Below are 14629 nucleotides of genomic sequence, written 5' to 3'. Positions count from 1 at the left end.
CAAACCTACAACACCCGCCATTAAAGGGAAGAGTCCACCTATCGGTAGCGTACGTATCGTACCAAACGGATTGTCATAAATGTATGGAGAAACGGCGTAGGCAAAGTATACAAAGCAAAGTGAATGCGATGCGTCCGTTACGTACGATGCAAGGTGGACGCTTACATTTATACAGAAAATTCGTGATGGCCAAGCCATTTGTTTAACCAAGACGAATATCGTGTTGACCTCACTTTACAGAAAACAATAACGTATACAAGCACAACAAAAATATACTTAGATATATGTATATTATTGGTAAATGAGATAAAAGATATGATAAAATAAATTATGTTATCCTCGCCTACTTAGGTATATAAATAAAATCCGAAAATTCAAAAATAACGATATAATATTCAAAACGATGTTGTTCGAAATTTAAACCTCCAGTTAAAGACTCCATCTCGAGTGACGCCAGTCGCTTTCACCGCGAGAAAGTAATCAGCCGTGTTTTTTTATACTTCTTTTTTTTTACTGAGTTGGTACAACAATGTTGCCAGATGTCAGGATTACAACTATTACTACACTTAAGGGAGTATTGTTTAATGTATAACACTTCTCTTAAACACGTTATATGTTGTCTAGCCTATATGTAGCTCTAAAACCGGTAGCCGAATTGCAATAACTAAGATTACCAGATTATAAATTAGGATAGCTTACAAACCACCCAGTATAAATCTACCCGCATATCTCATTATACAATGTCACTGTATCATACGTCTCTGAGAGCTGAGATTTTATAATACTCCACTTATTACGGTCTGCCCCATATGGCCGTGTGTTGTTCCCACACTCTGAAGCGTGTATAAATTATGAGCGCTTATTAAGATAACAAAGTGAAGTGAATGATTCTTGTGAGATTGCTCTAAATTTGCTAGTTATTTTTCTTCATCTCTATGTTTGTTTGTAATGATAAGTTCTACATAATTTACAGGATAAATTCGGTGTTATATTGACTAAAAGAGCTCTTTTTAAACGTGGAGTACCTATTTTATTTGACTAAAGTAAATAATGTCATAGTAGACCGCAAAAAAAAGTTTATTTCTGTCTTTGAAAATTTTATTTTGATCTCTACCGAATGTACATCTAGTTTTTGGTGGCGGTAATAAGTACTATTCAAAAACTCCTATATTTAAACCCTAAAAAGTATAAACTCCCATTTTTGCGCGAATAATTTCGGACACACATAGACTAAGCCATAGACTAAGAGAAGGAATTTCTGATTAAATAGATTATGACTGTATCATAAATCTAAACACGTATCTCTTATTCATGTCCGTTTCACAGCTTACAATTCAAAGCAAATGAACAACACAAAAGCTCTTTCCCAGAGACTTAGCAAGTAAATAGAATTGGTGGCCAAAAGGGCTAGAAAGTTCTTGAAGTCTAGAAAGTGCCCTACTTGCTAGTTGCATATAAATATTTAGCAATGTCTTAAATTGGCTCAGTATCTTGATTCTGCTAATATACGTAGAGGCATTGTATGTAGTTTGTTTACACGGAATGTATTTAGGGCAGTCCTACTTATTTCGAAATCATTATTTTTTCAATCAGTATTCATTGCGTATTCTGATAGTTTTTAGTGGGAAACTATAGTAATGGGCTTATTAGTTCTACAACTGTTTTAATGCCCAATAATATTTGTGTTTTTTTTTATTTATCACCCTGGACAGCCGAGTCGTTCGTCAACTGGCGAGCCTTAGACTGGCGAGCGCGAGCCAGTTGGCACCTTCTGTTTTTTTAGTGACATAGTGACTGGGAGGTAATCACTACACCACGGTGACAAACCCTACATCAGCTACCGTACCACCACGACACATTAGCAATTAACCTATATCGCCTGTCAAAAATCTATCAAGTTACGTCAGATTTGACAAGCGAGCGACATTGGTAACGTTCGGTGGTGATAACCCCACAGTTCCAGTTTGTCACAGACCCGCTAAGTAGATGACCGGTCAAGATAAGTAGGTACATTTAAGCACTCCAAGCTTTTTTTGCTACTATCAACATGACATGTTATAATGATAATATATTTTATTTTGTTGAACTGTACCAATTTTACAGTTACTCGGTCATCAATACTGTACTATGCGGTTAAAAAACCTCTTAATATTGGTGTCGCAAATATAAAGACATCTTCAAACTGCAAATCACTCTGATACATCTATTAACCTATATTCCCCCTTAAATCTGTATTTTGTATCATGAAAATGAACCTAAAAGTCAAAGAATGAAACCTGTTATTTGAATGACATTTAGTGCTAAGTTCAAGGCAGGTATGTCTTAATTCAAATGTCACTGTCACACTGTTAACAGTTTATGGCCACACTAGACAGAAAGAAAGAAAGAAATAGTATTAATACTCACACTTAATACACTAACATACTTTTATTCATTGGTAATATGTATAATAAAAACATAAGGTTTTTATGGACTGCTGGTGGTAGTGGTAATATCATACTTAGTATGCGAAATAATAATAACTTTTTCTTCAGGGACTGTTAATGATATCCTTCTGGTGTCTTAAAACTTACCGACTGTTATACAGTTAGAAAATTAATATAACTTGCGATGTTTACCTGTAAAAGAGATAAATACAAATTAGTATTCATAAATAATTATAAAATCATCATTGTATTTAACAGTAACATTTGAATGTTTATATAGAATTGAAGTAGTAAGAACACGTATCTATGTATTTACTTTACGTACATAGACATTATTCAATTTTGTCTCAATTGTATTGTCAAGTCAACGTTCTACCTAAGCCGCGTGATTATAAGTAAACACGCGAATGTAGAGCTAGACAGAAATGTAGAGTGGAACCTGCATCACAAAACTATTAGTATACCTACCTGCTTAATTTAATTTAATTTTCTTTATTTGCAAAACAGACAGCTTATACTATTACATATTATAAATTAACATAAGGTTTACACACAAGCCAATAAAGTTTTCACACCTATTTTTTTACTAAATACTCAGAACATCACTGAACTGCTTGAGATGCATAAAGTTAAGAAGTTTACAATCAACAATATAATTAGGTAACTATTTATATAATAATTATATAATTAGGTATATTACCCATGTACTATCTATACAATATGGTAAGTTACTCACAGACAAATCTACTACTACGCTATTTTTAAGATAGTAATAATTTTTTTCTTAAAATTAATGAGTGTTTCGCTAAATATATATCAGTTTTGTGATGTGATTTATTGTAACTTTCGCAAGCTCTTATAGCGAAGCTGCTTAGACGTCCATATATATTTTTTATACCTTACTGGCAGTTCCCGCGAGCTTCACTTCACCTTAAAAAGTTTTCCCCTGGGAATTCCGGGATAAAAAGTAGCCTATGTTCTTTCTCAGTGTTTAGACCATATGTATTCCAAATTTCATTTAAATCCGTTTAGTAGTTTTGGCGTGAAAGAGTAACAGACAGACAGACACAGTTACTTTGGCATATAATATTAGTTAGGATAATTATGTTTATTTTTATTAAAACTTTGATTCTCAGTCATCGTGACTGCGGTAATTTAATTTGAATTAGAGATTTTTGTTCTTTAAATCCTAACCGTATCTACGTTTTATAAAAACCATTTATTTAACACTGGACCTCAGTACGACCATTTGAAGTAATTGATATCTTGTAAATGCTATCACAAAAGTCACATAACTTAACCAGCTAGTTACGCACTTTCGTGACATTTTAACGTCTTCCTGCCTTGCAACATTGTTGAATGCAATGTCTGCTAGACCTATAAGATAAAAATACTTCTAGTATTACAAATATACAGGGTGTTAGGTACTTAAGAAATAATAAATCCGAAAAATATAAGAGTGGCTTTTTGAATATATTGCCTTCATATTTATATCGTAAATTGATGGAAATAAAACAGACGAAAATAGAATAACGCTGTACTCTACAATAAGCTGCACATAATCTGCAAAAATTAAATATAGGTACTTACTAAATTAGTAAATACGTTTAAATCACACGTTGGGAGAGGCCTCTGTGTCCTGCAGTTAACTATTACAGGCTGATGATAAAAGTCACACGTTCAATATGTTGAGAACATTGAGCCGGCTTTTACCGGGCATTCTAGCACCTACAATGCCATGTCTGATAGACTTATAAACCTCTACTCATATAGATAATGTGCAATTATTAGTGTGTATCTCACATTTGAGCAACTTACCATAAGTTTCGCAATGTGTATCCAACTTGAACCGAGTATTATCGCATCTTCGGATGCAGTTATGTTCGTCGTTTTTTTTGCAATAGGTTTTTTTGATTTCGTAATGATGATCGATCGATTATGTGTGTTATTTCGCGAAATTTTTGTGCTGCTATGCCTGGTATGAGGCTCTTACTTAGGTATTATAAATTGAAAGTGATTGGATGAGCAAGATACAGAACATAATAATTATAATTTAGCGGCTTTAAGAAAAAGCCCATCGAAGCTTTGTATTGCTGACGACCGAATGGCGTAGTGGTTAGTGACCCTGACTACTGAGCCGAAGGTCCGGGGTTCGATTCCCGGCTCGGGCAGATATTTGTTTAAACACAGATATTTGTTCTCGGGTCTTGGATTTGCCGTAAAATGGCAATAGGCCCGCCCCCTATTAGCAGCAATGTACCTCTGCCTACCCCGCAAGGGAGTACATTAGTACAAGGTGTGAGTGTTGGTTTTTTTTTTGTTTTTTTGAAGCCAGCAACCATATCTTTTTCAAAAGAGGACTAGACTTAATCTACTTATTTTATTAAAAGGTACACAGTACTTCTACCTTTGTACAGCTATTAAATTAATACTATGTAAATTGAAGAAAGTTTCTTTATGGATAATGTTACAGTTTACGATATTACAGATCAGTATCTCACATACAATATAGTTATTGTATGTAACACTTGTAACACCTCTCTCCAATTTTGCAAGGTAGGTACTAAAACTTTATGAAACCGCCTATTTTCTTCAGACACTAATAAAAATAAACTGTTGTTTTTTTTTAAATACTGCATAATACTTATCATGTTACCTTTTAAAATTGTATTCTAGAATAACGTCTATTATAATTGCTGATGTATAAATTGGAGTTGTAAGTTTTTGCTTGTTAAGTTGAATTCCGTATAGTGTCTGTTTAAAGATACAATTTGTTATCATGTCTTGTTTATTAATACTTATATGTGTTTTCTGAAATCTTCAACCCCCCTGCCAAGCGTGGAGATAACGACAACTACGCTCCAGTTTTAGAGGGAGTCCACGTCCTACAGTGGACTATGTTTAATCTGTGAGTGATGAGAGTGTCCTATTGCCAACTAAATGCCATAATAATAATTCCAACTCTTGTGAGTAAATATTAAGACAGCATATCAATTCCTATCATAATTTTATAACAAAACCGCAACACCTCCGGCTAGAATCTAATCGACGAATCACAAATCTCTAATGACCAATGAACCGTGCGTAGAGATGAAACGAGCCAATCAACGCGCTTGAATGGCCAATGAAAGCGCGGTCCATCAGTATAGTTATTGTATGAGTGTAAGGGCCAGTTTTCACTGGTCGGACAGGTGAACGGAATTCACTTTCTCGTCTGCGCGGGCGCACCTATAACCTGCCGAATGGAGGCTGTGTGGGTGTCAGCGCTAAAAGGGAAATTTTAAAGGCTAAGGAAGGAATTTTCGCGAAGTTTTTTTACTTGATTGTCCTGTTTTAGTGGTTAAGTTGGTCTTGTCTTATCTGTCATTTGTGAGTTTTATATAAAACTTTTTTTTTACATACTTAAGTACAGGTGTAATTTACATCTAATATGTAAGCAGCTGATGAGGATATAGATTTTTCCAAAAATTGATTTTGTGATGCATTTTTATTGGATTTGTGTATGTCAAAACTGAATCCAACAATTGAATCATAAAAGCACCAGAGTTAATAAATTAACAGACATCAAATCTACAACACCTCAACATTCCATTTCCAACACCCATTGGGGACACATTTCCAAACACCAAATTAACCCATGGAAACCTTTAATCTTGTAATTAATTAACCTAACCGCACATTAGAGTAGACAACATCAGCATCAGAAGTGGCATACCGCCTGGGGTCACTTTACATTACAAAAGGTTGGGTTTCTGTCTCTTCTGCTCTAAACATGATTAATATCTCGTTGTCACCTCGTTGTAGTCGTATAAAACTTAACGAAGTAGTTATTTAAGTAAATATTAAGGAAACAAAGTTTTTATGTGATTAAATTTTACTTTGAAAGTGTGTGAAATTTTGTTTCTTATATCCATATCATGATTTTTGTTGGTTAGTTTTTCTTAACCTAGAGTGACCCCGGTGTTGCGCGCGCGCAGCCGAGCGGAGAGTAGTGCATGAGAACCGGCGCAGGCGCAGGCGACCGGTTCACGGCGGCGGCGGCCGTTTCAGAACCATTTTGTAAGAATTGAAAGTGCATTTTTGAAATGCATTTCGGCGCAAGGGTGGTTTCGACTATAGCCGAGTTGGAGGACGTCGGTTGCTATGAGTATACAGGTTGTTGCTATAGTTGCTTTGAATATACAGGGGGTCATTCTTTCGGGTTAGTATTCCTCTTTTGCAACACCCTGTTTATCATAATAATCAACTCATTATCGTCCTTTTACGCACAAAGGCCTTTCCCAAGAAGCGCCTTAGCACTCTATCCTCGGTCTTCCTCTTTCAACCACTACCGAATATTTCCAGCGGGTTGAAGGGTGTCCCACGCTTCTCTTTATGTTCATGGTCTCCAGTCCAGAACTCTAACCCAACAGTCGTCGGTTTTTCAGCAGATATAATCGGCTCACTGCCACTTCAGCTTGCTACGTAGAAACAAGTGAATACAACTTAAGCAGAAGGTGGTCATTGGTCATAAATAAAACCCAAATAAGTTCAGCAAATAAAACACTTTCTAAACAAACGAATATTAACTGCGTTGACCCACCGTGAGTCCGCTAGCTAAAGAGAAAAGTCACTTCAAACGGTTAGTTAAGGTCAAATAATGTGCCAAAATATTTAAGTTATTTTAACCTCAAGGTTACTTAATAATTACCAAAATGCGTTCACTAAACCGTACTTTTCCGTATAACGTATAAGATTATGGGAAATTTAGTTCAGAAATTAACATTTTGCTTACAAATCGGTTAATGAAAGATGACGATGTGTAAAAATGGCACATTTTTAATACATTAAGTAGGTACGTAAAGTTACATACTTACACATTACGTTACAAATGTCAATAAATCAATTAACAATAGCAAAATCTACTTCCTTATCACATTTATTACTTTTTTATTATTTAAATGAAAACAGTCTAAAAATGACATTGTGCCATAACCTTGAATTGAAATTATTTATAAATGTTAATTAAAAATGTCTTCAGCTTATTATAAATATTCATTAGGTATAAGTTAAAAGCAGGTTCACAGGTTTTGCAACCAAGATAAAAAAAATACTTGTGCATCTTTCACGCTTTAAAATAGACTTACGAGCTATGAAAAAGTTCCAGTGACATAGGTACGGTCAGGTGCAGAGAAACCTGACCCCCCTCTCATAGTAACAATGCTTCTGAGGGGGGTCAGGTTTATCTGCCCCTTACTGTACGTATTACACTGCCGGGCAATGAAAAAGGTCTACTCATAAAATGCCAACAACAAACGCTCCCAATTTTTTCAAAGGTTTAATTCAAAATTGGAACAAAATATTACCGATTTTAGTTCGTAATATCCTGATGCTCTGTTAAATGTACTTCAATATTGCAGAAGACGGCATTAAGCTAGCCTTTTCCGTTTAGAAGTAATTTGGAGTTTTTCTTAGTGGAACCTTTTCATTGCCGGTGTATTAGTATTAGGTACGGAAAAGACAATTAAATGTTAGAGAAGTGTATAAAGGAAAAATAAGAAAAAAACTTTTAATTTGAATATATTCAGCGTCATTATTGAAATTTCGGTTTAAATTGGCTCCTGTTACGAATCCATTTCATAATACAACAATATAGAGGTGTTATGTTGTATGAAATGAAATTATTATGTAACCGCGATAGATCCAATAAAACAATACGCATATTATTACATAAGACATGTGAATTGTGACAATCAATGTTCAGGCATAGACTAATATTAGTCTATGGCTCAGGCATGGCCAAATGATCTGTAAGGGGTTCCGCTCATCTGGCATAATCTTTATTGACCAAAACTCATTTCGCATAACTCGTATGGTCTAAACTTTTTTGGCCGAACCATCACTTTGCCAAGACTTATGTGGCATAAGGCTCGTTTCGTCTAAAACTCTTTAGGCACAATCTTTAAACACCTAAGTTTCGTTTGCTCAAATTTATGTTCGTCTATACCTATGTATAATCTTGTTTCTCCTAATGTTATCTTAATAAATAATATATTAAGTATGTAGTAAATGTACAAATTGTGGTATTTTTCTCCTACATCCCGAAAATCACGATATTGTATGATCAAAAAATCGAAAGTTAACGACCAATATAATTATTACAAACCCCATGAGATTGAAACCTAAAAATAGGTGCGACGACGAGCAAAGCGAGGAGGAGCGTGTTAGGTGCACATGTTCACCAAAACCAAAGCGGAGCGCAGCGAAGCGGAGCGGAGCGTTTTCCAAACAGCGGAAACAATACAAGGCACCAGTTTGCGCTATGTAGGGAGACGCTCCGTCAAAGTTAAAGCCAAACGAATATTATTACTTTGTATAAACCTATGCCATAGCATTATTAGGCTATTCAAGATTTGGCCATACCATTATTAGGCTAAACAATGTTATGCGAAATAACTTTTTACGAAACGAGATTTATGCCATACGATTTTCGGCGTAACGAGACTTTGACCAAACGTTACTATGCAATACGAGATTAGGCAAAAAAATCTTATGCCAAAAAAGGTAGAACCGATCTGTAAGATATCTGCCATCTAGTCTGGTTTTTATTTAAAAAATCTTTTTATTCGATTCACAAAGTATTTCTTTATTGTATTCATTCAAAATAGCAATTGACTGACACATTATAATTATTATAGTTTTTATTAAAAAACAACATGATCAGTTCTACAATTTTAAGAGAATGTATATCGTATCATACTTCGTCTTACATCCACTTTCTCTGCAATCGAACGCGCAAAACGAAAAAAGCAATAGCAATACAATAATAATTATTATACGAGCACGAAAACTCATTACAATAGACTGGTAAACAAATGTTCGAACAAAAATTAGAAAGTCCACAGTATAATGAAGCGATGATATGAGATGCGTCTACTATCACACACACACAAATAACTACACACACATAAATACACACACAAACTTGAAGATGTTTGACCTTTCATCGAGTCTTGTGAAAGTATTCAAGATGTGTTGTGTTGTGGTCATAGTAGTTGCGAATAGCGATTTCAAGCTAGTGATGCAATTGAGGTATAAATAGGTATTTTGATGATGGCATTAATAGGTTATTTTTTTAATTTTAAAGGTAGATATTTATTGGGTGCGAAGTTTGATTTTGATGTTGTTCACGCCAATTCTACATATGCGTGAGACGGAACGCGCCACCTCCTCCTGCCCTCTGATGACGTCACGAAGCCTATATAAGCGGGCCCCGCGATGCCCCGCTCCTTTTTTACTTACGCTAATCATACTTACTCGTATATCTATCATTGTAAATATTGGTCTAAAAATACAAGTATAAAAACGTTTTCGAGGTTTTAATTAAAATCCAAAATAGGGAAAAGTTAGTTAGGACCTCCATATGTCTCGCTCAATAGCGTGGACAGATGTGATAATGTTTTTCGTATGGAAATATTTTATAATGTTGCAGGTATAGATCTCATGTCTTTCAGGTATTTTTTTACATTACGATTTATTTTTACACTCGTTCTATTACATAATTATTTGTCTTACAAATTTTGTTAAAATTATGTATAATTGACTCTTACATAAATTGATTATGTAAGATAATCAATCAAATAATCAAATCAAAATAATCAATCCCGAGGAATTCATAGTTTGAAAATACAGATAGCAATATTAATTACGCCTCTGACCTGATAAAATCACCAGGGTTATAAAGAAAAACCAAAAAAAATAAAATTTAAGTAATTAAGTTTATTTTATTTGTGTGTACAAATAAAGAATATTCTGTCTATCTATCAAACGTAGGGTGCTATTAAAAATCGCTCCGCTTATAACAACCACGGCTATTCAAGCGTGTTCAGTTATACGAAGAATCGTCACTATATTCCGTAAACGGTGTTAATAGAGACGATTCTTGTTAATTCCGTTACAATTGTGGTTCTGCCTCATCCAGTTAGCACAGATTATAAACGTGTCAATTTTGAATTTCGAACGAAATCTTTCTTTTTGTGGATTAGCCAAGGATCATGGGCTTTGTGCGGGGCCGTTATTATTATGAGGTTGCAGTTAAAGACAACATAATATTGAAGTAAAAGAAAGGTGCAATAAAGGATTAATAAATAAATAAATAATATTGCCTGCAAGAAGTATTAGTCTCCGCCAATCACGAAGCTGCATTTTATTTAAAAAAATATTATTAATTGCATTAATTTTAGATACGGAATGAGACCTTGTCTGTTCCTATAATCTACTATCTAAGTTCAAGGTTATGCCTTGGGGTTAATTAAATAATTTTTTTTCATTAAATTATTATGATGAATACCGCTCCTATTTTCACAAGCTTATATACAAGTCAATTACTTCGCTATTTACATATTTTTCTACTATTACTCAAAAGAAACCCACCGTCTACCTCATCGGAATTTCATTACAAAACATCCATCAAGCTAATTTAATTGTACGCTGGCATCAACCGTGGACTAAACATTAGCTATTTCGATGATTAAATACTGTAATTAAAATTTCACCAACATAACAATCGGCTGACTGTACGTATTAAATTTCGCAATAGATGGACCCTTAATGAGATGATAAATAATGTTGAAATCATTGTCTATTAGTCGATTTATAAGACTCTTAAGTAAATAGGAACTGAAAATTATGGAGGAAATATTTTTAAAAATGGCTGTTAAATTTCGAGTACTATATAATAAAATTATGTTAGTTAAAGATATTTTGCAAAGACTCATTATTGTCGCAATATAAGATTGATTGATTGACAGCTATATTGCTATTTTAAATTTATGTATTTAGTTTATCTTTATTTAGATCTACCTCTTTATTGGACCCCAAGGAGTTAATAATTATTTTATAGACATATTTCTGGTCTAAATTGCTTGTGCCTTTCAACAGGATTAATATAAATGCCCTGGTTATGGCGGCAATAGATAGAAATAATATGGCGGCAGTTAAACTGTTTCCTACATTGATTGGGTATTATATACAACAAATACTATCTCCGTAGCACCTTTCATTTTTGTTAGCTTTGATTTGCTTTAAAAAGTTTTTCCCGTCGGCATTCCGGGATAAAAAGTAGCCTGTATGTTAATCCAGGGTAACAATCCTAACTAATATTATAAATGCGAAAGTAACTGTGTCTTTCTGTCTGTTACTCTTTCACGACAAAACTACTGAACGTATTTAAATGAAATTTTGTATACATTTGGTATAGACCCTGAGAAAGAACATAGATTACTTTTTATCCCGGAATTCCCACGGGAAATCTTTTTAAGGCGAAGTGAAGCTCGCTTAAACTGGTTACTAATATAGGAAGCTGAAAAACTGAATTCATTTTCTAATCTCAATTCGAAAACTATCACTCAAAACCTCTTGCCATGCACACTAAAGCAGACCTTCAGGTCTCCAGTCCATTAAAGCAGTACCTTATAGTTATGGCTGGACAAGTATGCGAGATCCGTCCGGCACTGCTGACCCACTGGGGGACAGGTTCCCTGCCTTGTGTTCACATTGCGGCGTCTGTTAAGGCGGTGTGATAGAATCGTAAGCTGGTTTTGCTTAGCGGTAGATAAAATGTATCTTGTATATTTTAGTTACTAGTTTATGTTACTACATAATTGTGGGTATCAAAAAGTGTTTTAGAATAGAATTTATTTTATTTGACAGTTAATAACACCACATACCGATAAAACCATTAATACCTACATTATGAATACCATTAGCAGTCGCCGTTGCCGTATCGGCTTGGAAGTCATCATCATCATCATCAATACCTACATGTCGTTAGTGAAGTAAACTGCATCAGAAGCTTTACTCTCCATGTTTGAAAGTACAATTTTACAAAAAAGTTTTATTTGTGCATGTAACAATGAGAATTACAATATACTATACTCTAATTTTTAATTCCGCGGAATTCTGACATTTCATTAGTGATACCACTAAAAAAGCTCTTCACCGAAAAAAGGTAAAATTTGGATCCATTTAAGGGCAATATTTTTTAAATGTTTTCATAGAAAAACATAAATCTAAATATTTACTTGCTCAAGTGAAGTAGGTAATACAAAAAAAACTAATATTTCAATACTAGCTGTTGCCACGAGCTTCGCTTCACCTTAATTAGTTTTCCCGTGGGAATTCCGCGATAAAAAGGCTACTTTTTATCGCGGAATTCCCTGGATTAGCACATAAGCTATTATGTGTTTTAAGTCCGCTAACTAGTTGGACGTTTTGTGACGCTTGTACAATCAACGTTCGGCCTAGTCATACAACTGAATAGCGTCATCCAATGAACGGGCTAGCGGTTCAATCAAACAGGAGATTAAACCAGATGCCTGCGACAGAGCCACAACCTGGCCCTTCCCAGGAAGCGGCCCCATCTGACAGAGCACAAGAGTCAGACTTTCTATCTCCCAGAAAGAAGCGTCCTCGTGGTTCTTTTGTGCCTAACGAAAATTGACCGGATACAACTGATGTTCAGACTCGTATTGAAAAAAATACCCAGCCAAAAAAGGTTTGTGATCTCTGACATGTCAAAAATTGATAACTGTCAGAATTCCGTGAGATAAAAGATTAGAGATTAGGATGCATCGGTAATACGATGACAATTGGTATAATCAGCTTAATAAGTAGTTAAACACCGTGTTAAAACTCATAAGCCGCCTATTCATTACATACATTGACAGGCGATGGTTTGACAATGTACAAAGATGAGAACTTATGAAGCTGTCTACAACAAATAATGTAGTAATCAAAAGCTATTCCCAATAGAAACAAAAAAAACAAAAATAACCTTAAAATCAAGTAAACAAGCGTAAAGATCGTGATGCTGCGCAGACGCAGAAGAGAGGCGAAAAATCGATTGCGCCACCTGTCGCCGCCTTAAGAAAATTTCACTTTCCAAGATGGCGCTCGTGACCGGCCCTACGTGATAAGCAGACGTACCTTCGAGCTTCGGGGTCACTCTATATAACGAAAAACTAAGTTTCAGAGCGCTGCTGCGTGAGCCACAATTGTATCTCGTTCTATTAAACATGCCGATTGCACGGCAGCTCTCGTTCGTTTGTTTTTCGTCAGTATAGAGTAACCTCCTTGCAGAGACTCATTGTCCCATAGACCATTAGCCCAATCGGCGATTACACGGCTTGATTGCTGAGAAATTTGACTAGATTGATGAGTCAGGTTTAGAGGTTAGAGAGACGAAGGTCTTCGATGTTCACGATTTGTGTGTCATTTTGTGTTTGTAATGTTTCTCGCATTGTAGACATATTGTTGTAGTGTGTATGGATGATAATACTATAGTATTATGAACTATGATCGTAGGTTTGATGACAAATGAATGGTATAATATGTGGGCCTGTGGGGACATCTCACACACGGCCATCCAAGCCCAAGCCAGGCAGAGCATATGGGTATCGAACAGCTGATATATCAACACAATACATATCTACATTTTACACATACAGGAGGAACTTTTAAAGGAATTGCAATCCTAAGAATGCTTTTATAATCGAAGATTAACTTCAAACTGCTTCTCAGAAACTGACCGTTCTGTGAAGAAACCTTTTAAACATAGTTCATACGATCTAGTACGTTTGACTAGTGACATTTTGCGACCCCGCTCACTTATGCAATAGCATTGCTTCATGCTGTGGTCAGTTATGCCTGCAAGTGTATGTATGTATGTTTGTCATTAAAATACCTTCATCTCATCTGGGCGTGGGTAGTTGCCTAATATTTTAACTTATATCGGGTTTCTGATATAGAATGTAAAGTTTTTGTTTTGCTAAGACAAAGTAGGTATTAGTAAGAGAGCTTTGAACTATATTACTTAAAATATACTTACTTAAGTATTAAAATGTATTTAATTTGTCATGAAAGTTTCATGATATAAGTACCTGTCCTTGACATAGATCGATCAAACCAAATAATGTGTTCATTATAGTTATTAAGAAACGACAAAATGAGACCATTTATAGGTACATTACATTAATTTACACTAAGTGAGTTTTAATTTTATTCTTACTGGCAAATTACCTTCGAGTTATTCCACAACGAAATTAATAATGTTGCCATTAATATATTGTTTTAGTATGCATACCGTTTTGAAATTTGTGTTTCAAGTTTAGTAGTTTATTCGAATAAATTACAATATCAATTGGTTGAAGATATTTCCTAAGAAT

The 14629-nt window shown here is 34.8% G+C and overlaps 1 protein-coding gene across 2 annotated transcripts in view; it reads right to left on the bottom strand.

Annotated features, from left to right (window-relative positions):
* Window positions 1-14629, bottom strand: part of LOC105381196 — a 77986-nt gene that overhangs the window by 62197 nt on the left and 1160 nt on the right. The window lies entirely within an intron of this gene.

This window comes from Plutella xylostella, chromosome 27 (assembly GCF_932276165.1).
Source record: "Plutella xylostella chromosome 27, ilPluXylo3.1, whole genome shotgun sequence".
Taxonomy (NCBI): domain Eukaryota; kingdom Metazoa; phylum Arthropoda; class Insecta; order Lepidoptera; family Plutellidae; genus Plutella; species Plutella xylostella.
This window is presented reverse-complemented; position numbering and strand designations above follow the sequence as displayed.